Below are 24,809 nucleotides of genomic sequence, written 5' to 3'. Positions count from 1 at the left end.
TCAATTATATAGAATTTTCTTTTTAAAACTTTACTCATTTTGCATTACGTGACACAAAAATCGATCAAAATTAGTATTCTGTTATATTTTGCTTTGTGAGTGAGTGAGAATGATTGAGAAAGTGTATGTGGGACACATTTTAACCCTTTGTTGCCTGACGGTACTTAAAAGTACCAGTAAGTTTTGACTCTCATTATTTTCTCGTGGTGCAGTTTCGTGATCTGAGTGTCTGTCGGTACGTAACAGTAACTCTGCTCTACTGTTTCATAGATGTTATTGTGCAATACATAGACCTCTCTGGCGGTCAGAGCTTGAAATTGTTTTTCGCCCGCTGCTGTGAAAACAGAAGATTGTATGTGCTTGTTTCCATGGTGTTGCCTGAATTTGTGCGCAATTTATTGAAACTTCCGTTGAGTTTTCCATTGTACATACTTACCTTCTTTGTTTTTTTGTAATAGTTTGAAGCATTACGTTACAAGTGAATGAGATAAAGTTAAAAATATAAGGCGGACTTATTAGTACCGTCAGGTTGTACGAACACTTTATTGTAGCAACAATGTGTTACCTCTCACTAGTTGTTCTGTCCACTTTTTCTCACACAGAAATCCGTAAATACATTTGCCTGTGGAACTATTAGAACAAACAGGAAAGGTTTGTCAGGGAATTTACCTAAAGAAAAATGTCTAAAGCGTGGGGAACCAAATCTCAGAGTCATCTTTAGACCTAACAGTATTTCACTGGAGGGAAAATAAAGTAGTGTATATTGTGTCAAACTTCCATGGCACTGAACAGAGCGTAGTGACAAGAAAACAGAAAGATGGAACTATTATGACTATACCATGTCCTGTTACTGTATGTGATTACAATAAAAACATGGATGGTGTGGATCATGCAGACACATTACGTTCAACTTATGGTCTTGACAAGCGATCAAAGAAATGGTGGCGCCGTCTCTTCTGGGGAGCAATAGAAATTGCTTTTGTCAATGCCTACGTCATTTTCAGTTATCTACATGGGGCACTGCCACTACTGGAATTCAGGCATGCTGTGGCACTAGGGCTAATGAATGAACAGCAAGTGCCAAATCTCAAAAAGAGAAACTCTGGTAAAGATGAAATAACTCCCTGAAAGAGAAGGAAGGAAAACTCTTCTGTTCCGAAGGATGTACGTCTTGGCAACCGAGGAAATCATTTTGTAGTGTTCAGTTGTAAAAGAGGACGATGCGAAATGTGTGCGGAAAGTAAAATTCAGTCGAGACCACATTCACAATGTACTACATGTAAAGTGTATTCGTGCTGTAATGAGAAAAAGAAGTTTCCTATAATATCATGAGGTATCACTAAATATGTGATATGTATATACTGTAAAAAATGTATAGCTAAGTTACTATGTATTGTGAAGTTGCTCTAGAATAAATTCATCCGAAATTTAAAAAAAAATCAAAAATATTATATTTCTGTTAATTAATTTTCTAATGTAAAAATATTTAATATTTATGTGGAATAAAGTACAAGTTATAAAAGTTGGAGCATCTTTCAGTGCATGTTGTGATTCTGTCCATGGAGTCTGACGGTACTCCTGAGTACCAGAAGAGAAAAAAGTTGTGAAAAATAAAATAAAATAAAAAAAATCCTACCGTCATTTGAGGCCACAGTAGCATAAATTCTGCAAAGAAAATGTTAAAAAATAAATTTTTTCTCATGTCAGGAAACAAAGGGTTAAAATTTAATACTTCATTTTACGTAAAACCTTGTACAAACGAACCTTGGTAAAGTTATGTTGTAACCACGATTCAGGTGACATACGTCTATGTGAGAATGCTTTTATGTAAATGCAGCCAGAACGGAAGTTAGAGGCGGAATAAGTTTACTTATCAATTTGAAGAATATTTTGCACTTTGCTTATTTTGATTGAACATAACACAAGAAATTGAAGTTTTGCTGACATTAATTACTATCACATTAGTGATTGGAGAAGGCAAGATTTGCCGCGAGAATGATCAGGAAGGAATAATCTGATTGGTCGTTTAGATCAACAATCAATCAGAATTAAGCTGTTCCCGTGCGAATAGAAGAGTGTGGAGGTAGGAGAGCACCTCGAGAGAGTCGCTTGCTAGCCGGCCTACGGATAACATGATATTAGATCGCTCCTACTCTGTAAGATGAGGAAATAGCGAGCTAATTTCGGTTCGAACATATCGTGACTGAAGCGACTGGAGTTACGAACATTTTAATGAAACTTCGGTGTTTCTAAGTTAAATAGTTTGAGAGATACGAGCGTGTGCACTTTCTGGTCGTAGTAACAACTCCACATGGCGTGTTTCGTGCTCTGTGCGGAATATTTTGGCTAACACTTCTCACGAAGAAGACCACTGAAACGACCGAATATTTAACTCGCCAATAGTTGTGCGTCTGTGACTGGTAGAACGTGAAAATTAGTCGTGTCGGACTTGTTAAAATTCTAGCTGCTTTTCGGGTGAATATTTGTTATACAGACAGTGAACTTTCAATGATAACGTTTCACCATATTAAATACGGACTTGATAGCCATTTCATGTGTTTCAATATAAATAAAAAACAGAGTTTAATGTAATTTTAAACGCTTTTCTGCAAGTAGACTGAATATCCCTAACGCCCGATTTTTTAATCATGAACTTTCATGAACGGACTTTCAACTAGAGTTACGCGGCCCCTGTGTGGTACGGATTAGGTAGCGGTTTTATCAACGCTGCTTTACACTGCCTGTCAGTGATCTGCTACCACAGAGTGAAGGGACGTCGGCAAGAAGCCTGTCGAGGTAGGTGGACTGAACGATAGCATTAACAACAACACAGACAACCGACGCTGCCCCGCCACACGTGGATGCAAATCAAATAGCGACCTCAGAAATGAGAAGCCACAGATCAGTTACAGAATGTAAACTAGAAGACTGATTAAGAAACGAATACATCTGAAATGAACTTAAAATATTTGCAGTAACAGAAAAATATCGACAAAAGTAAATAGAAATGGAACATGTAAACAGAAAGCAATAATCCAAATATTTTAAAATAAAACTTTGCAATATGTACCCAAACGGGCAACGAATGTAGGGTGGCCCAGGAAAGCTAACAAGCTGAAGTCGGATGGCGAACTTTTTTTAAAATGATTCTTACCTATCGCTTTGGAAGACTTAACATCGAATAAGGCATAAACCATAGATAACATTTCAACGGAATTTTTGAAATCACTAGGGGAAGTGAAGAAAGGTTACAAGATCTGTTGAATGGGAAGAACAGGGTAATGAGTACAGAATATAAATTGGGACTAAAAGGAGTGAAAGACGTAAGTAATGGGAAGTAGCAGAAATGAGAATAGCGAGAAACTTAACATCAAAATTGATGATGCCGAAGTAGATCAAATTAAGGAAGTCAGCTACGTAGGCAGCAAGATAACCCATGACGGGCGGAGAAAGGAAGACATAAAAAGTAGACGAGCACTGCAAAAAAGGACAATTCTGGCCGATAGGAGAGTACTAGCATCAAACACAGCCCTTAATTTGAGGGAGAAATTTCTGAGAATGTACATTTGGAGCACAGCATTGTATTAAAACATTGTCCATGGGAAAAACGGAAAAGAAGAGAATCGAAGCATTTGATATATGGTGCTACAAAAGGATGTTGAAAAGTAGATGGACTGAGATGGTAAGGAATGAGGGTGGTCTCCGGAGAATCAGCAAGGAATGCAATATATGGAAGACACTGACAAGGAGAATGGACAGGATTTTCGGACATTTATTAACACATCATGGAATAACTTCCATGGTACTGGAGGGTGAAAACTGTAGAGGAAAGCAGAGACTGGAATACATCCTGCAAATGGTAGAGGACGTAGGTTGCAAGTGCTACTCCGAGATGAACAGACAGGCCATGAGAGAAATTTTTTGCATGCCACATCAAACCTGGAGATACTAAAAGGTATCAGATAGATTATATAATGGTAAGACAGAGATTTAGGAACCAGGTTTTAAATTGTAAGACATTTCCAGGGGCAGATGTGGACTCTGACCACAATCTATTGGTTATGACCTGTAGATTAAAACTGAAGAAACTGCAAAAAGGTGGGAATTTAAGGAGATGGGACCTGGATAAACTGGAAGAACCAGAGGTTGTACAGAGTTTCAGGGAGAGCATAAGGGAACAATTGACAATAATGGGGGAAAGAAATACAGTAGAAGAGGAATGGGTAGCTTTGAGGGATGAAGTAGTGAAGGCAGCAGAGGATCAAGTAGGTAAAAAGACGAGGGCTAGTAGAAATCCTTGGGTAACAGAAGAAATATTGAATTTAATTGATGAAAGGAGAAAATATAAAAATGCAGTAAATGAAGCAGGCAAAAAGGAATACAAACGTCTCAAAAATGAGATCGACAGGAAGTGCAAAATGGCTAAGCAGGGATGGCTAGAGGACAAATGTAAGGATGTAGAGGCTTATCTCACTAGGGGTAAGATAGATACTGCCTACAGGAAAATTAAAGAGACCTTTGGAGATAAGAGAACCACTTGTATGAACATCAAGAGCTCAGATGGAAACCCAGTTCTAAGCAAAGAAGGGAAAGCAGAAAGGTGGAAGGAGTATATAGAGGGTCTATACAAGGGCGATGTACTTGAGGACAATATTATGGAAATGGAAGAGGATGTAGATGAAGATGAAATGGGAGATACGATACTGCGTGAAGAGTTTGACAGAGCACTGAAAGACCTAAGTCGAAACAAGGCCCCCGGAGTAGACAACATTCCATTGGAACTACTGACGGCCTTGGGAGAGCCAGTCCCGACAAAACTCTACCATCTGGTGAGCAAGATGTATGAGACAGGTGAAATACCCTCAGACTTCAAGAAGAATATAATAATTCCAATCCCAAAGAAAGCAGGTGTTGACAGATGTGAAAATTACCGAACAATCAGTTTAATATGCCACAGCTGCAAAATACTAACACGAATTCTTTACAGACGAATGGAAAAACTAGTAGAAGCCAACCTCGGGGAAGATCAGTTTGGATTCCGTAGAAATACTGGAACACGTGAGGCAATACTGACCTTGCGACTTATCTTAGCAGAAAGATTAAGGAAAGGCAAACCTACGTTTCTAGCATTTGTAGACTTAGAGAAAGCTTTTGACAATGTTGACTGGAATACTCTCTTTCAAATTCTAAAGGTGGCAGGGGTAAAATACAGGGAGCGAAAGGCTATTTACAATTTGTACAGAAACCAGATGGCAGTTATAAGAGTCGAGGGACATGAAAGGGAAGCAGCGGTGGGGAAGGGAGTAAGACAGGGTTGTAGCCTCTCCCCGATGTTATTCAATCTGTATATTGAGCAAGCAGTAAAGGAAACAAAAGAAAATTTCGGAGTAGGTATTAAAATCCATGGAGAGGAAATAAAAACTTTGAGGTTTGCCGATGACATCGTAATTCTGTCAGAGACAGCAAATGACCTGGAAGAGCAGTTGAATGGAATGGATGGTATCTTGAAGGGAGGATATAAGATGAACATCAACAAGAGCAAAACGAGGATAATGGAATGTAGTGGAATTAAGTCGGGTGATGCTGAGGGAATTAGATTAGGAAATGAGACACTTAAAGTAGTAAAGGAGTTTTGCTATTTGGGGAGCAAAATAACTGATGATGGTCGAAGTAGAGAGGATATAAAATGTAGACTGGCAATGGCAAGGAAAGCGTTTCTGAAGAATAGAAATTTGTTAACATCGAGTATAGATTTAAGTGTCAGGAAGTCATTTCTGAAAGTATTTGTATGTAGTGTAGCCATGTATGGAAGTGAAACATGGACGGTAAATAGTTTGGACAGAAGAGAATAGAAGCTTTCGAAATGTGGTGGTACAGAAGAATGCTGAAGATTAGATGGGTAGATCACATAACTAATGAGGAAGTATTGAATAGGATTGGGGAGAAGAGAAGTTTGTGGCACAACTTGACCAGAAGAAGGGATCGGTTGGTAGGACATGTTCTGAGGCATCAAGGGATCACCAATTTCGTATTGGAGGGCAGCGTGGAGGGTAAAAATCGTAGGGGGAGACCAAGAGATGAATACACTAAACAGATTCAGAAGGATGCAGGTTGCAGTAGGTACTGGGAGATGAAGAAGCTTGCACAGGATAGAGTAGCATGGAGAGCTGCATGAAACCAGTCTCAGGACTGAATACCACAACAACAACAACATCAAACCAGTCACAAGACTAATGACTATAAAAAAAAATAAAAAGGAATGAGCAGGAACCAATAAAAGGAACGATCAGTGGAAGTACAGAATCTCAATAGCAATTATAATATGCATAGTCAGTAATCGTCTATTTAATCAAGGGAATGAGCATAAAATGTCCTAGAATACGTTGAGGGACTGTTTCAGAAAAGAGTTCCCATGAAGTAGAGATCCCAAAAACTCAACCAGTACTCAAGAATGGATCGGACAAGTGTTCTATACGCGGTCTTCTTTGCGGATGAGCTACACTTTTCAAAAACTCTTCCAGTAAACAGAAGTCGGCCTTCTCTAATTCCTCCCTTACGTTCGCGTTCTATTTGGCGTCGCTTTCCAGCGTTATGCCTAGATATTCAAGCGACGTGAGTATGTCAGACAGCATCTACATCTACATATACATAAATACCCTCGGTGGTCGAGGGTACGCTGTGCCAGTACTTCCTTTCCTGTTCTACTCACAAACAGATAGGGAAAAAAAAAGACTGCGTATATGCCTCTGTACGAGTCCTAACCTGTTGTTAGGCAAAATGTACGTTCGTGACAGCAGAATCGTTCTGCAGTCAGCCTCAAATGCCGGTTTCTAAATTTTTCCAATAGTGCTAGTCTAAAAGAGCGCCCACTTTCGTCCAGTGCTCCATTTGTGTTCCGAAAGCATCTCCGAAGTACTTGCGTATTGTTATATCAATTAAAGTAAGTTTGTTTACTGGATGCGGACAGGAACATTTTCTTACGTTACTCATTGTAATACTGACTGTCGTAAATGTAGCAAGCAGAAAGATAGTTTGAATTAAGCAGTTACTCAGACATTTCTTTGTAATAAAAGTTACAAACTATGCCACAAGCTACAAATTAGAATTGTGCTCTGATAATGAAATTCAGTGTCCAAGTTACTTAAAGTTTTACTACCAACTTTTTATTTGATATGAAAGTTACTCAATTTTTAGCAAATGAATTATCACTGGCTTTTGCATCATTCTATTTCTGACGTTATTCATACTAACCCAAAGATTTCATTGCTACGCAATTGTCCGAAAGTTGGAAAATTTATGTTTTGATAATCTAATAAATGAATGTTAACTTCATTTTCAGTTCATTCTCTGATAACGTCGGTTCATACAAAGGGACAGTATGGATACTACTTCGATAATGACATATGAAAATTATTTACGTGACAGTATGAATGAAAACAATGTTATTCAAGCAATGAAATTCCAACTACGCTGGTCAGTCTATTACACTTATAGTTACAAGAAGTCTAGATTGCACTTCACCTCATGATGCCGTTGGTTTCTCGAGTGACTTAATTTAGCGGTAAATAGGGAACAGGTTGATCTTTTTGCCATACTATAGCTAATAACAAAGGCCCACAGTACTCTTGATGTTATGTGAATTACTCTTTCTGCATTTGTACTCTGCTCAGTAAATGCCGCCAAAACAAACAATTCAGTTTCAGCTGCTCCGTACTTCGGAAACAAACTTTTTGTCTCCGCACTTTTGCATAGCCACACCAGCGAATACACACAACCAACGACACCAGTCGTCTCCTCACGAATCTCAACTGCTACTTTTTTCGCACGTTCGCATCCCCAGCGATAATGCATTTACAATTTCTTACTCTCTCTGACCATAGATTTTCCCTGACTAGGCCAGCGTGTCTAGTTACAAAATGTTAACATCCCATGCGTATTCTCTTTCTTAAATAACAATTAGCATTTGTAACTTGACAACATATTTACAAGAATAATATTCAGCACAACTAATAAAGCAGACTTCGCAAAACACGTAGAAAATGTATGATCATCCACAGATTTGTGGTGTTACACGCGGCCCACGATTGATTGATCTTCATCACCTGATGAAGAAACAAGGAAAACGTCAAAACCAACAACACTGCGGATACCATGGCCCATATGTTATACATATGTTATACCATGGCCCATATATTATTCAAACCCCTCCCCCCCCCCATGAACCATGGACCTTGCCGTTGGTGGGGAGGCTTGCGTGCCTCAGCGATACAGATGGCCGTACCGTAGGTACAACCACAACGGAGGGGTATCTGTTGAGAGGCCAGACAAACGTGTGGTTCCTGAAGAGGGCAGCAGCCTTTTCAGTAGTTGCAAGGGCAACAGTCTGGATGATTGACTGATCTGGCCTTGTAACAATAACCAAAACGGCCTTGCTGTGCTGGTACTGCGAACGGCTGAAAGCAAGGGGAAACTACGGCCGTAATTTTTCCCGAGGGCATGCAGCTTTACTGTATGATTAAATGATGATGACGTCCTCTTGGGTAAAATATTCCGGAGGTAAAATAGTCCCCCATTCGGAATCCGGGCGGGGACTACTCAAGAGGATGTCGTTATCAGGAGAAAGAAAACGCGTTCTACGGATCGGAGCGTGGAATGTCAGATCCCTTAATCGGGCAGGTAGGTTAGAAAATTTAAAAAGGGAAATGGATAGGTTAAAGTTAGATATAGTGGGAATTAGTGAAGTTCGGTGGCAGGAGGAACAAGACTTCTGGTCAGGTGACTACAGGGTTATAAACACAAAGTCAAATAGGGGTAATGCAGGAGTAGGTTTAATAATGAATAGGAAAATAGGAATGCGGGTAAGCTACTACAAACAGCATAGTGAACGCATTATTGTGGCCAATATAGATACGAAGCCCACACCTACTACAGTAGTACAAGTTTATATGCCAACTAGCTCTGCAGATGACGAAAAAATTGAAGAAATGTATGATGAAATAAAAGAAATTATTCAGATAGTGAAGGGAGACGAAAATTTAATAGTCATGCGTGACTGGAATTCGAGTGTAGGAAGAGGGAGAGAAGGAAACGTAGTAGTGGATATGGATTGGGGCTAAGAAATGAAAGAGGAAGCCGCCTGGTAGAATTTTGCACAGAGCACAACTTAATCATAGCTAACACTTGGTTTAAGAATCATGATAGAAGGTTGTATACATAGAAGAACCCTGGAGATACTAAAAGGTATCAGATAGATTATATAATGGTAAGACAGAGATTTAGGAACCAGGTTTTAAATTGTAAGACATTTCCAGGGGCAGATGTGGACTCTGACCACAATCTATTGGTTATGACCTGAAGATTAAAACTGAAGAAACTGCAAAAAGGTTGGAATTTAAGGAGATAGGACGTGGATAAACAGAAAGAACCAGAGGTTGTACAGAGTTTCAGGGAGAGCATAAGGGAACAATTGACAGGAATGGGGGAAAGAAATACAGTAGAGGAAGAATGGGTAGCTTTGAGGGATGAAGTAGAAGGCAGCAGAGGATCAAGTAGGTAAAAAGACGAGGGCTAGTAGAAATCCTTGGGTAACAGAAGAACTATTGAATTTGATTGATGAAAGGAGAAAATATAAAAATGCAGTAAATGAAGCAGACAAAAAGGAATACAAACGTCTCAAAAATGAGATCGACAGGACGTGCAAAATGGCTAAGCAGGGATGGCTAGAGGACAAATGTAAGGATGTAGAGGCTTATCTCACTAGGGGTAAGATAGATACTGCCTACAGGAAAATTAAAGAGACCTTTGGAGATAAGAGAACCACTTGTATAACACCAAGAGCTCAAATGGAAACCCAGTTCTAAGCAAAGAAGGGAAAGCAGAAAGGTGGAAGGAGTATATAGAGGGTCTATACAAGGGCGATGTACTTGAGGACAATATTATGGAAATGGAAGAGGATGTAGATGAAGATGAAATGGGAGATACGATACTGCGTGAAGAGTTTGACAGAGCAGTGAAAGACCTGAGTCGAAACAAGGCCCCCGGAGTAGACAACATTCCATTGGAACTAAAGACGGCCTTGGGAGAGCCAGTCCTGACAAAACTCTACCATCTGGTGAGCAAGATGTATGAAACAGGCGAAATACCCTCAGACTTCAAGAAGAATATAATAATTCCAATCTCAAAGAAAGCATGTGTTGACAGATGTGAAAATTACCGAACAATCAGTTTAATAAGCCACAACTGCATAATACTAACAGGAATTCTTTACAGACGAATGGAAAAACTAGTAGAAGCCGACCTCGCGGAAGATCAGTTTGGATTCTGTAGAAATACAGGAACACGTGAGGCAATACTGACCTTGCGACTTATCTTAACAGAAAGATTAAGGAAAGGCAAACCTACGTTTCTAGCATTTGTAGACTCAGAGAAAGCTTTTGACAATGTTGACTGGAATACTCTCTTTCAAATTCTAAAGGTGGCAGGGGTAAAATACAGGGAGCGAAAGGCTATTTACAATTTGAACAGTAACCAGATGGCAGTTATAAGAGTCGAGGGACATGAAAGGGAAGCAGTGGTTGGGAAAGGAGTAAGACAGGGTTGTAGCCTCTCCCCGATGTTATTCAATCTGTATATTGAGCAAGCAGTAAAGGAAACAAAAGAAAAATTCGGAGTAGGTATTAAAATCCATGGAGAAGAAATAAAAACTTTGAGGTTCGCCGATGACATTGTAATTCTGTCAGAGACAGCAAAGGACTTGGAAGAGCAGTTGAACGGAATGGATGGTGTATTGAAGGGAGGATATAAGATGAACATCAACAAAAGCAAAACGAGGATAATGGAATGTAGTCGAATTAAGTCGCGTGATGTTGAGGGTATTAGATTAGGAAATGAGACACTTAAAGTAGTAAAGGAGTTTTGCTATTTGGGGAGGAAAATAACTGATGATGGTCGAAGTAGAGAGGATATAAAATGTAGACTGGCAATGGCAAGGAAAGCGTTTCTGAAGAAGAGAAATTTGTTAACATCGAGTATAGATTTAAGTGTCAGGAAGTCATTTCTGAAAGTATTTGTGTGGAGTGTAGCCATGTATGGAAGTGAAACATGGACGGTAAATAGTTTGGACAAGAAGAGAATAGAAGCTTTCGAAATGTGGTGGTACAGAAGAATGCTGAAGATTAGATGGGTAGATCACATAACTAATGAGGAAGTATTGAATAGGATTGGGGAGAAGAGATGTTTGTGGCACAACTTGACTAGAAGAAGGGATCGGTTGGTAGGACATGTTCTGAGGCATCAAGGGATCACCAATTTAGTACTGGAGGGCAGCGTGGAGGGTAAAAATCGTAGCGGGAGACCAAGAGATGAATACACTAAGCAGATTCAGAGGGATGTAGGTTGCAGTAGGTACTGGGAGACGAAGAAGCTTGCACAGGATAGAGTAGCATGGAGAGCTGCATCAAACCAGTCTCAGGACTGAAGACCACAACAACAGCAACATGTTATACAAATATTAAACTTTGCTTCACACACAGTATCACATTGTAAGAATATATCTTAGTATTCCAGACTTGAAAACTAATACGAGAAACGTGGAATATTCACAGCAAGTAATGTATACACATGGGAAAACAACAGTAACTCCATCCTTCAAACAGTAGCACACAGAAAATAACCATTACTTAAAACATTACAAAATCAGTTTTCACTTTCACACAGCGTGACTTTAATCTATGTCCATTTTCAATTATTTAAAATTCTATTTCCTGTAAAAGAAGTTGTAATTTTCTAGTCACAATATTGAACTTCCAGCACGAGAATATCAAATTTCCTGAGCGAAAACAGTGCACCTCTTGTAATGTATCCTGACATGCTGTGCAAACAACAGTCCGCCCTTACACTTCACTCTGTCTTCTTTCTGTTGCTTACATGCCAAACACGTCCATATGCACTCTGTTTCTCTTTCACACTACTTACAATATGGGTCTTTCGTCATGAAATTAAACTGTGTCACATATGTTTGCCTGCAGCTTAAATGACAAGTCTTAGGTCATTTGCTTTTACATCATTAATACATACACCAAATTTTCTCAATACTAATAACAATAAATCTTATCTAAATACTCTTTAAGTATATGGCTCCTTCACAAAAACAGTTATTTGTATTTTCATTATAAAAATTGTATCTAACTCCGAATATGGTTAGGCTTATGTGGCATAGGGTAACATTATCATTTCATTGAAATATTCAATAAATGACTTTTATTTTATGTTATTTTTTTTTAAATTAGAAACTTCAGCCATTTCTGCTTTGGTAATGCTTCAAGTCTGCTATATTATGCACACATAATTTTTTATTTGACAGTGGGTAAAGTACACAGAAAGCATTAGTGTGAGGAACGCTTTCCATTTTGAAAGGTCCATTATAAATGAATTTAAATTTAGATATTTCATTATCTATGTCACTGGATTTATCATGAGTTTTCGAGAGAACAGGGTCACCAACGTTAAGTTTTACTGACTTTCCTCTCTGATCGTGTCTTTTAATTCGTGCCTCAGTACGTTTTATCACTTTCTCTCTCACCAATCTTTTTTCTGTGACATGTGACATGTCTAAATCTTGTCCTGGTGGAAAATTAATCATATCTTATAGTATACTTTTTGGTTTGTTACCTAACATAATTTCAATTGGAATGAGCCCTGTACTCTCACGTGAAACGGAGTTCATGATTTCTCAAATTTCTGAAACATACTTGCCCCATGTCCCATGATTACTATCGCAGTCTGTCCTAAAATACCTGCCCAGATCACGCATGTAGCGTTCCGAAGGTTTACTTTGGGGATGATATTGCCATATATGAATAACTTCAACACTTTTACTTTCATTCCTTCATTCCATACCTTAAATTTTAATTGTGGTCCATTGTCAGATAATACTGCTTTCGGTTTCCCGATTTGTTCAAAATAACCAACGAATTTATTAAACACTCACTTAGCAGCAGTTTTTCTTAAAGGGTATAACTTTACAATTTGGAAAACGTATCTAGCACCACCAAAATATATGCAATATTTCCAGTAGTCTTTGGTAATGGCCCATACAAGTCTGTTGCCAAAATTTCTAGGTTGTGTTTAGGTTGTATGCTTTGCATTGGACCATGGCTAGTCACAATTGTTACTATTACCTGCTGATATTTATAACAAGTTCGTACTCTCTCGGCTACTTTTCTTGTCATATTAATAAACGTTACTAACTCAGCTACCGTATCTACACACGTCTTTTGTCCGAAAAATGGTCCATGCTCTACAGTTCCGGTTTCATATTCAAAGTCATGAACTAACCCAGGCTTCTCTGAAAATACACTACTGACCATTAAAATTGCTACACCAAGAAGATGACGTGCTACAGACGCGAAATTTAACCGACAGGGAGAAGATGCTGTGATATGCAAATGATTAGCTTTTCAGAGCATTCACACAAGGTGGGCGCCGGTGGCGACACCAACAACGTGCTGACATGACGAAAGTTTCCAACCGATTTCTCATACAGAAACAGCAGCTGACCGGAGTTGCCTGGTGAAACGTAGTTGTGATGCCTCGTGTAAGGAGGAGAAATGCGTACCATATGTTTCCGACTTTGATAACATGCTTATTGCTGCCGGAAGATGAGCTTAGCTCGGTGCAGCGGTACTGTCTGTACTCGCATTAGTAGCCACTCCAACAACATTCGTGATTTCGCTTGCTAATACATATGATTCTACCAACGTCCGAATCGCGACATATCTGCATCGTTTTTCATTCTCGCTGTTTCCAGCGTACACTTGACCTTGCTTAACTTCGTTACTCGTTTTGCTTCCCTTTGCGTCGTCATTGCTGCGGCGGCAATACTGCCTCTGAAGCCGGCGGCGTCTCACAAAGCGATCCGCAGCAGTAAGACAACCTACTGTTGCGGACGCGTTTCCCACTCTCTCACTGCCGTGGTGGTTACAACTATGATCTCCCCTACCAGGGCCAAAATCTCCTCCGCCGTGTCTTTCTCTATCTACATGTGCCGATCTCAGACTGAAATAACCATTTAGTTTCCGTTTTGACTCTGATTTTGATTACTTTCATCTCGTTTGTTGTAATAGCTATTTCCGTTCTGATTATAGCTGCTGTTGTGGTGACTGTATTGGCCGTTTTCGTCGTTACGGTATAATACATCCAGATCTCCTACCTTTTTAAAAAACGCTGTTTTGCTACATTCACCAGTTATGTAGCCACTGACACTACAAGGCAATTTGCCGCGCAGTATGTCCAACGTTCTCTTTTCGGTTATGTGTCCTTTTACATGTTCGATCTTTTTACACACATCCTCGCAATAACTTTTCATATTAGAGTCTGTGCTGGCACGGTACGAAGGAGCAGACATAAATTCCGTAATTACCTCCATCTGTTCTCTGGTTGACCAGTAGCCGTCTACAAATCGTTTTAATAATTCGTCAAGCGTTTCACAACCGCTCAGGGCGCGGACTGCCCAGCTATCTGCGTCACCACTCAGTCGTGTCCTGGCAATCCCGACGCGAATTTCTTTTGGCAATTCTTTAGGAATTAACGAATTATATTTGTCCATAAACACGACAGGTTTGCTACCACCTTTCAGGTCAAATTCATTAATCTCACTGCTTGTATGGACCTGGCACGTCCCTCCACAACGTACGTGGAAGAATTCTTGTGTCTTCCAGATTTTTAATACGCTCATTTACCTTACTCACTTCTTTGTCTTTCAGAAAACTTATCATTAACATCTGTTTCCAACGTCTGAACTTTGAACTTAACACTTACAATTTGGTCATTCAAAGAATCCACCGAATTTCTGAAGTCAGAACGGTCTGTTGGTATTTCGCGATTTACCATTTTTTGTTGTTGACATTTTCATTGATCTCATCTGTTCTCACACCGATATCATGTTTCAGTTGATTTTCGATATTTTCATCTACTAAGTCGTCCAATTGTTGTTGCATGTTGTCTTTGATTCTTTTCATTTCGTCCGTAAAAGGTCTTATCGTATTTTTCCTGTCATTAGTAAATCTAGTATCTAAGTCATTTATTTCTTTTTGCAAAGTTTTGTTTCAAATTTATATTTCGCCTCTCACAGCAGTAATCTCCCCTTTTACAGAACTTATCTCAGTACTTCTTCACGCAGCTAATCTCACTGCTTATTTGGTCACTCATTTTGTGAATCAATTGCATTAAAGCATTCGTACTAAATACCGTCAAATTACTATCCTGTTCCATTGTCTGTTTCGTTTCCGTCTCTGTTACATTTACAATACTTTGTCCAGACACTCTGTGACCAAAATGGTACTGAAACAGAGGATGACAGACTAAAGGCCGAAATACTAAATGTCTTTTTCCAAAGTTGTTTCACAGAGGAAGATTGCACTGTAGCTCCTTCTCTAGATTGTCGCACAGATGAGAAAATGGTAGATATCGAAATAGACGACAGAGGGATAGAGAAACAATTAAAATCGCTCAAAAGAGGAAAGGCCTCTGGACCTGATGGGATACCAGTTCAATTTTACACAGAATACGCGAAGGAACTTGCCCCCCTTCTTGCAGCGGTGTACCGTAGGTCTCTAGAAGAGCGCAGCGTTCCAAAGGATTGGAAAAGGGCACAGGTCATCCCCGTTTTCAAGAAGGGACGTCGAACAGATGTGCAGAACTATAGACCTATATCTCTAACGTCGATCAGTTGTAGAATTTTGGAACACGTATTGTGTTCGAGTATAATGACTTTTTTGGAGACTAGAAATCTACTCTGTAGGAATCAGCATGGGTTTCGAAAAAGACGGTCATGTGAAACCCAGCTCGCGCTATTCGTCCACGAGACTCAGAGGGCCATAGACACGGGTTCACAGGTAGATGCCGTGTTTCTTGACTTCCGCAAGGCGTTCGATGCAGTTCCCCACAGTCGTTTAATGAACAAAGTAAGAGCATATGGACTATCAGACCAATTGTGTGATTGGATTGAGGAGTTCCTAGATAACAGGACGCAGCATGTTATTCTCAATGGAGAGAAGTCTTCCGAAGTAAGAGTAATTTCGGGTGTGCCGCAGGGGAGTGTCATAGGACCGTTGCTATTCACAATATACATAAATGACCTGGTGGATGACATCGGAAGTTCACTGAGGCTTTTTGCAGATGATGCTGTGGTGTACCTAGAGGTTGTAACAATGGAAAATTGTACTGAAATGCAGGAGGATCTGCAGCGAATTGACGCATGGTGCAGGGAATGGCAACTGAATCTCAATGTAGACAAGTGTAATGTGCTGCGAATACACAGAAAGATAGATCCTTTATCATTTAGCTACAAAATAGCAGGTCAGCAACTGGAAGCAGTTAATACCATAAATTATCTGGGAGTACGCATTAGGAGTGATTTAAAATGGAATGATCATATAATGTTGATTGTCGGTAAAGCAGATGCCAGACTGAGATTCATTGGAAGAATCCTAAGGAAATGCAATCCGAAAACAAAGGAAGTAGGTTACAGTACGCTTGTTCGCCCACTGCTTGAATACTGCTCAGCAGTGTGGGATCCGTACCAGATAGGGTTGATAGAAGATATAGAGAAGATCCAACGGAGAGCAGCGCGATTCGTTACAGGATCATTTAGTAATCGCGAAAGCGTTACGGAAATGATAGATAAACTCCAGTGGAAGACTCTGCAGGAGAGACGCTCAGTAGCTCGGTACGGGCTTTTGTCAAAGTTTCGAGAACATACCTCCACCGAAGAGTCAAGCAGTATATTGCTCCCTCCTACGTATATCTCGCGAAGAGACCATGAGGATAAAATCAGAGAGATTAGAGCCCACACAGAGGCATACCGACAATCCTTCTTTCCACGAACAATACGAGACTGGAATAGAAGGGAGAACCGATAGAGGTACTGAAGGTACCCTCCGCCACACACCGTCAGGTGGCTTGCGGAGTATGGATGTAGATGTAGATGTAGATATCCTGTGTCATTCATTTCCAAATTATCATTACTGCCATCAAATAATTCTTGCTTCACCTTTGCATTATTTACACAATCCGTTCCTCAAGTATTTTTTAGTATCTAGTCAATATCAGAAACATTGTCGAACGTATCTACGCTCGTATTGTTACGTTGTGACCCCATTTCGAAGAATATAGAAAGCTACGGAACAGAGTGAAACAATGCATTCGCAATGCTAAAATCAGGCACGCTCGCTCCCTTGTATGCAGCGATCTGACGCCCACGGCTCTATGGAAGAATCTCCGTATCTTGGGGGTCGGAAAGGCAAAATCGGAAACTACTTTTCATGTGTCAGCTAACGAATTAAATGAATTCTTCTCTGCACCTCTGAATACCCGCACGACTGATAATTACCGTCCACAAGAATCCCCAAACAGGATAACTAACAACGATACCTTCCATCTTAAACATGTAACAACAAATACGGCAAGAAAAGCAATAATGAAAATTTCTTCTGATGCAGTAGGCAACGACAGTATCGGTATAACCATGATTAAGAATGTTGCCGATAGCTTAGTACATGTCTTAACTGACAAATTTAATTTTTCCCTCGTGAACGGAATATACCCCACTGTATGGAAAAGAAGCATAATTCGACCCATCCCTAAGATCGAAAACCCGCAACTGCCTAGTGATTACCGACCAATTAGCATACTGCCTGCTGTTTCCAAAGCACTTGAATATATTGTTCATGACCAAATCACTGAACACTTGCATGAATTCAGCCTATATGACAAATTTCAATCCGGTTTCCGTAAACATCACAGCACAAACACTGCTCTAATTAAAGTAACTGATGACCTGAAATATGCCATCGACAATCGAAAGGCAACAATATTGACGCTACTGGACTTCAGCAAAGCTTTTGACACTGTTAACTTTGACATATTGCTCAGAAAAATGGAACAGCTTAATTTCTCTGATAGTGCAATGAGATGGTTTGAAAGCTACTTAAAAGACAGACAGCAATGTGTTGTCTGCGTAAATGAAAAATGTTCCTGGAAACATGTTTCCTCGGGAGTGCCACAAGGATCAGTCTTAGGACCACTTTTGTTTTCTTTATATGTCAACGATATTTCGTCGGTTCTGTCCTCCTGTAAATATCATTTCTATGCCGACGACCTCCAGCTCTACCTAAGCGTCAGACCTGAAGATGTTCCCGGGTTCGATTCCCGGCGGGGTCAGGGATTTTCTCTGCCTCGTGATGGCTGGGTGTTGTGTGCTGTCCTTAGGTTAGTTAGGTTTAAGTAGTTCTAAGTTCTAGGGGACTTATGACCACAGCAGTTGAGTCCCATAGCGCTCAGAGCCAGCCTGAAGATGTAAACACTGCAATCGCTCAGATGAATGATAATCTGTCTTCATTAGTGACATGGGCGAAAAACTTGGGGCTTAAAATAAATGCAAAAAAGACGAAAGTAATCTTAATAGCCCATCAGAAATTAATAAGTTCAGATTTCCGCGAACGGCTACCTCCTATTCAGCTCGACGGTACTCCAATACCATATCAGAAAACAGTGAAGAACTTGGGTGTAACTTTGGATGAGCATCTCAACTGGGCGGAGAATACAGTAGCAGTGTGCCGAAAGACGTCTGCTTGTCTCTATGCTCTCAAAAAGTTTCGGAACATATTTCCACAGGACTTGAAACGCCAGCCCGTGCAAGCATTCGTTCTACCGAATCTCCACTATTGTGATGTGATTCAAGAAGGCATGAGTAGTGAAAACAAAAGACGGTTAGAGCTAACCATGAATGCCTGTGTGCGCCACACCTGTAACATTCGCCGATATGATCATGTTAGTGCTTCATACTCCGAGCTAGGGTGGCTGCGGCCGGACAAATTGCGTGACTACCACACTCTATGTCTACTTCACCGACTTCTCGTCGCGCAAGCACCCCAGTACCTTGCTTCAGAGATTAAAAACCTGTCATGCCATCATAATCGAAACACGAGGTCACTATTATTTGGTATCCTAACTGTGCCCACTCACAAAACAAAAACTTTTGCAAACTCCTTCTCAGTTGCCGCTGTCCGCCTCTGGAACAAACTGCCCCTTACCTTGCGCAAAATTCAATCTCCTGCTGCTTTTAAGAAGAAGTTGAAGCATTTCCTACTATCATCCTCATAAAGTTCTCCACAAAATTAATGTACAAGGCCAATCCTCTCTTCTGTCAAATAGCAAAGCTAGCGTCTGCTATCTTGCTCCTGAGATGCCTTCCTCTTCATCTATCTCTATTAGCTACGCAATCTTCTTTTCCTTTATATTTCCTTAATTATGTTTCATCATGTCTCTCTATTCTTCTCCTCCTTCACCATGAGTCTCCCTCATACTCCCTGCTGCCAGCACTCCTATCTAAAATCTGTCTCTTCATTAATGTCTAATTATAACAGTGCTTATGATCTACGAATATAAACTCTATATGTATGTATTTTTCCAGGTGTACCTTTCTAATTGTTTATTTCACTTTTTGTACTAGATGTAGTTTAACATGCCTACTAAAACATATGAATGTAAAATAAGTAGAATGCCTGGTTAGATGTAATAGAGGGCCTGATGGCCCTAATCTTGCCAGGTTAAATAAATAAATAAATTTCCACCTCCATTGTTGGCACTAAAATTTTTTCACAATTATTCATTGAAATTAACCACTGCTAATTTTGCAACGCTCGGGACAGTCGTAATTATAATACACTGTCCTGTCACCGGGAGCCACGTATAATCCTCCTACCTCTCCGGCTAATTAGGCTTTCTTGTATGATAGTGCACCTAAAGTCCCTAATCTGTGGTGAAAAGCATCTGCTCCGAAGAATAATGCAAAACCGAGAGAAGTAGGTGAAGTTATAACCGAAGCCCCACTGCTCAGTATTTTAGCAATGACGATTATAAACAAAGTTCCGTTAACTTTATGTATTTTTATTTATATAAACTAGTTTTTTAATTAACTGTAGCTAGTGGAAAATTTGGAAGAAAGGTTTTCAAAGTATGTAATTGACGAAATAACTAACAGTCGCAAGTTCCTCAACGGAGCAAGAATAACTAAATTGAAACTGAACTTTACACTCGTAAGCAATCTTACATAAGAATAGATATTGGCGTCATGACGTAGGAACTGTACCTAACACACTCTTTCGAGTACTTCACACCACACATGTCACAGTAGTTAGATAAGAATCAAATAGCAAACACATGCAATATGTCATATTAATTTTCCAAGATCAATTAAAGTAAGATTGTTTACTGGCCGTGGACAGAAAGTTTTTGTTACGTTACTCACTGTAATACTGAGTGTCGTAATTGTAGCAAGCAGAAATATTGTTTGAATTTAGCTGTTACTCAGATATTTCTTTGTAATGAAAGTTACAAATTATGCCACAAGCTAAAAATTACAATTATGCTTCGATAATGAAAATCAGTGTCCAAGTTACGTAAAGTTTTACTACCATTTTTTTTATTTAATATGAAAGTTACTCTATTTTTAGGAAATGCATTAACACTGGCTTTTGCATCTTTCTATTTCTGACATTATTCATACTACAACCAAAGATTTCATTACTACGCAATTGTCCAATAGCTGAAAAAATTATGTTTTGATAATCTAATAAATTAATGTTAATTTCATTTTTAATTCATTTTCTGATAATGTAGGTTCATACAAAGGGATAGAATGGATACTACTTCGATAATGACATAGGAAAATTATTTACGTGACAGTTTGAATGAAAACAATGTTATTCAACCAATGAAATTCCAACTACGCTGGTCAGTCTATTACACTTATAGTTACAAGAAGTCTAGATCGTACTTCACCTCATGATGCCATTGCATTATCGAGTGACTTCATTTAGCGGTAAATGTAGCACAGGATGATCTTCTTGCCATACTAAACAAAGGCCCACAGTACTCTTGATGTTATGGGAATTACTCTTGCTGCATTTGTACTGTGCTCAATAAATGACATAGCTCACCCGTATCATCTGCCAAAACAACCAATTCAGTTTTCGGTGCTCAGCACTTCGGAAACACACTTCATGTCTCCGCACTTTTGCATAGCCACACCAGCGAATACACACAACCAACGACACCAGTCGTCTCCTCACGAATCTCAACTGCTACTTTTTTCGCGCGTTCGCATCCCCAGCGATAATGCATTTACAATTTCTTACTCTCTCTGACCATAGATTTTCCCTGACTAGGCCAGCGTGTCTAGTTACAAAAAGTTAACATTCCACGCGTATTCTCTTTCTTAAATAACAAATAGCATTTGTAACTTGACAACATATTTACAAGAATAATATTCAGCACACGTAATAAAGGAGACTTCGCAAAACACGTAGATAATGTATGACCATCCACAGATTTGTGGTGTTACATGTGGCCCACGTTTAATTGATCTTCATCACCTGATGAAGAAACAAGGAAAACGTCAAAACAAACAACACTGCGGATACCATCGGCCATATGTTATATAAATAACAAAATTACCTTCACACACAGTATAACATTGTAAGAATATCTCATTGTATTCCACACTTGAAAACTAATACCAGAAACGTGTAATACTCACAGCAAGTAATGTATATACATGGCAAAACAACAGTCACTAGCATACAGAAAATAACCATTACTTAAAACATTACAAAATCAGTATTAATTTTCACACAGCAGTGCTACAGTCCTGTCACAATTCCCTGGGGCATTGTTTTCATTACCCTTGTCTGTGATGAAAACTTGCCTTCTAGGACAACTTGTTGGGTCCTGTTAGTTAAGAAGCCTTCAAGCCATTCAAGTACCTGGGAACCTCTTCCGTATGTTCGGTCCTTCATTAATAGTCTACAGCGAAGCACCCTTGTTGATGCTTCCCGGAAATATGGGAGTGTGGAACCTGCCTTGCCCTTCATCCATTGTTGGGAGAATGTGGTGTGTACACTGCAGCATATCCTGTCCGTAAGATCATCTTTGTATGGAAAATAAGAGAGATACTGTCGTAAGTGGCTGAGACACTGCTGACAGTAACCTTGTCTGTGATGAACACTTGTCCTCTAGGAAAATTTACTGGGTTCTATTTGTTAAGAAGTTTTCTTTCTAAATTCTTGTTGATTCGTGGACAGAAGCTTTTATGTCTCACGGGAATTTGTTATGTACGATAAAGGAATATGATAAGGTATTCTGTGGCCTGCTGATGTTAATGATATGCGCCTGTAACTTGTGGGGCCGTTCTTTTAGTGCAATTTTTCCCAGTTGCTTGGCATTTTGCGCTGGAAAAGAGATTCCTGAGAAATTCTAGCTAAGTAAGGGGCCAGTGAACTAGAGTAGCCTCTATAAAAGTGAATCGGAATGATGACCGTTATGTTAATGATCGATTTTAGTTGATACGAGAAGGGAGCTATATGGTGGTAGACTAGGGACAATTCGTTAGGAAATTCCAAACGGGGGTAAAGAGACGAAAGGTTCCGACGGAGCTGACAGGTGCAAAGCTGCGGTGAGTCGTGCCGTACGGACTGGAGAACAAAAGTCCTCTCGCGCTGGCGGCAGCGCAGAGGAGTCGAGAGTTTCTGGGAGGCTGCCGCGATCACACGCCGGCAGGCCGCCTAATTAGTAGCGGTCTGGCGGCGCGGCCGGGGCTGGGGGCGGCAGCGGTTTGTTTCCCGGCCGCCGCGGCAAAGGCAAAAGCACCTGCCGCCTCTGAGCGCTAGCCGGCGCGACGCTTAATTACGCCCCAGAGGCGGCACCCCGGCGCTCATTAACGCGTCGCGGGCACTCTACGTCGCGGCGTCGAGGGCGCGTGCCGCGATCGCAGCGCCTGCGATTCGTTTCGCTGCGGCGGCGGTGTGGGAGCGCCGCCTCGCGCGCCACCGAAATAAACCCCGCTCACTTCAGGTGCGCGCAGATCCTCTCGTCACGCCCCGGTAGCAGAACGGCGCTGCGAGGCTGGCGTTTTGTCTCGGCGCCGCGCTAATTATCTTCGTTTCCGATCCATTGTTCCTCCTCGTATTCCTTACGTACTGGGTGATCAAAAATTCAGTATAAATTTGAAAATCTAATAAACCACGGAATAATGGAGATGGAGAGGTAAAAATTGACACACATGCTTGGACTGACATGGGGTTTTATTAGAACCAAATAAAAAACAAAGTTCACAAAATGTCCGACAGATGTCGTTGCACAGCAAAACGTCAGTGACTGCGCATGATAATCGTGTATAAAAGTATCTGTAATGAGAGAGAGAATCAGATGCGCCAGCAGTCGCAGCATGTTGACGTTACCTGAAAATGCGCTTTTAGTGAAGCTGTGTTATCAGAATGGGGATTGTGCTAGTTCAGCGTTACGATCCTGTCGCCATAGGAAGGGGATTCGAACGGGTAAAGGTCCGTTGACAAATGCAACTGTGGCGATAATGATTTCGAAGTTCGAAGCCACGGGTTGTTTAGACGATAGACCCCGTAGTGGCCGACCGAGCACAAGGCGTAATGCTGCTGAGGCGTACCCTCCGATGCTATCCGTACAAAATCCATCGGCATCATGAACTGTTACCTGGCGATTTAGTGAAGGAGAGTGCATTTGTGGTGTGGGCGTTTCAAAAGATGGCGGATTATGACGATTCGTTGAGTAACCTGTTGTGGACCGACGTAGCTCATTTCATGCTCCGAGGGTCTGTCAACGCCCGCATCTGCAGAATTTGGGCTACCGAAAATCCTAGAACTGTCGTGGAAACTCCATTGCACGAAGAGAAAGTCACGGTAGGGGTTGGATTTACCACATCTACCGTTATCGGGCCTTTTTTCATCGAGGATACGCGTGATTCTGGTTTTGTAACTGCTACGGTCACAGGTGAGAGGTACCCCCATATGTTACAGAATCGCATCATCCCCAGCCTGGCTGATAAACACCTGCTGGAACGTACGATGTTTATGCAGGATGGCGCTCCACCCCATATTGCTAGACGCGTGAAAGATCTGCGCGCGTCGTTTGGTGATGATGGTGTGCTCAGCCGCCACCTTCGTCATGCTCGGCCTCCCAGGTCCCCAGACCTCAGTCCGTGTGGTTATTGGCTTTGGGGTTACCTGAAGTCGCAAGTGTATCGTGATCGACCGACATCTCTAGGGATGCTGAAAGACAACATCCGACGCCAATGCCTCACCATAACTCCGGACATGCTTTACAGTGCTGTTCACAACATTATTCCTCGACTACAGCTATTGCTGAGGAATGATGGTGGACTTATTGAGCATTTCCTGTAAAAAACATCATCTTTGCTTTGTCTTACTTTGTTATGCTAATCATTGCTATTCTGATCAAATGAAGCGCCATCTGTCGGACATTTTTTGAACTTTTGTATTATTATATTTAGCGTATGGTTCATAACTTCACAGTAAAAATTACAGTAACAACACGATTAAAAAAATCACATATGTATAAACAAAGCAATAAATAACAGTTTGTATATAAGGACACCGCCAATTGTAAATTTACACTCACAGAAGAGCAATCACAAGCAGACGTCCAGCTTAGATAATAAATAGTCGATTGCCTCTTGGGTCGCCATTAGGAAATCCTGTGGGTCACCCTCGTATGCCCTTAGTGGGCATTCCTGCACGATGTGTTTGACCGTCTGTCTCTCAGCGCCACAGTCGCAAGCGGCCGAAGGAAGTTTACCCCATCTGTGTAAGGAGTCGGCGCATCTCCCACAGTTGGTTCTGATGCGATTAAGAGTTGACCAAACTTTGCGAGGGCAATCAAATCCTTTTGGTTTGCTAAAGATGCATGGCATACTGTGG

This window comes from Schistocerca cancellata, chromosome 6 (genome assembly GCF_023864275.1).
Source record: "Schistocerca cancellata isolate TAMUIC-IGC-003103 chromosome 6, iqSchCanc2.1, whole genome shotgun sequence".
NCBI lineage: Eukaryota > Metazoa > Arthropoda > Insecta > Orthoptera > Acrididae > Schistocerca > Schistocerca cancellata.
Note: the sequence above shows the minus strand (reverse complement) of the source record.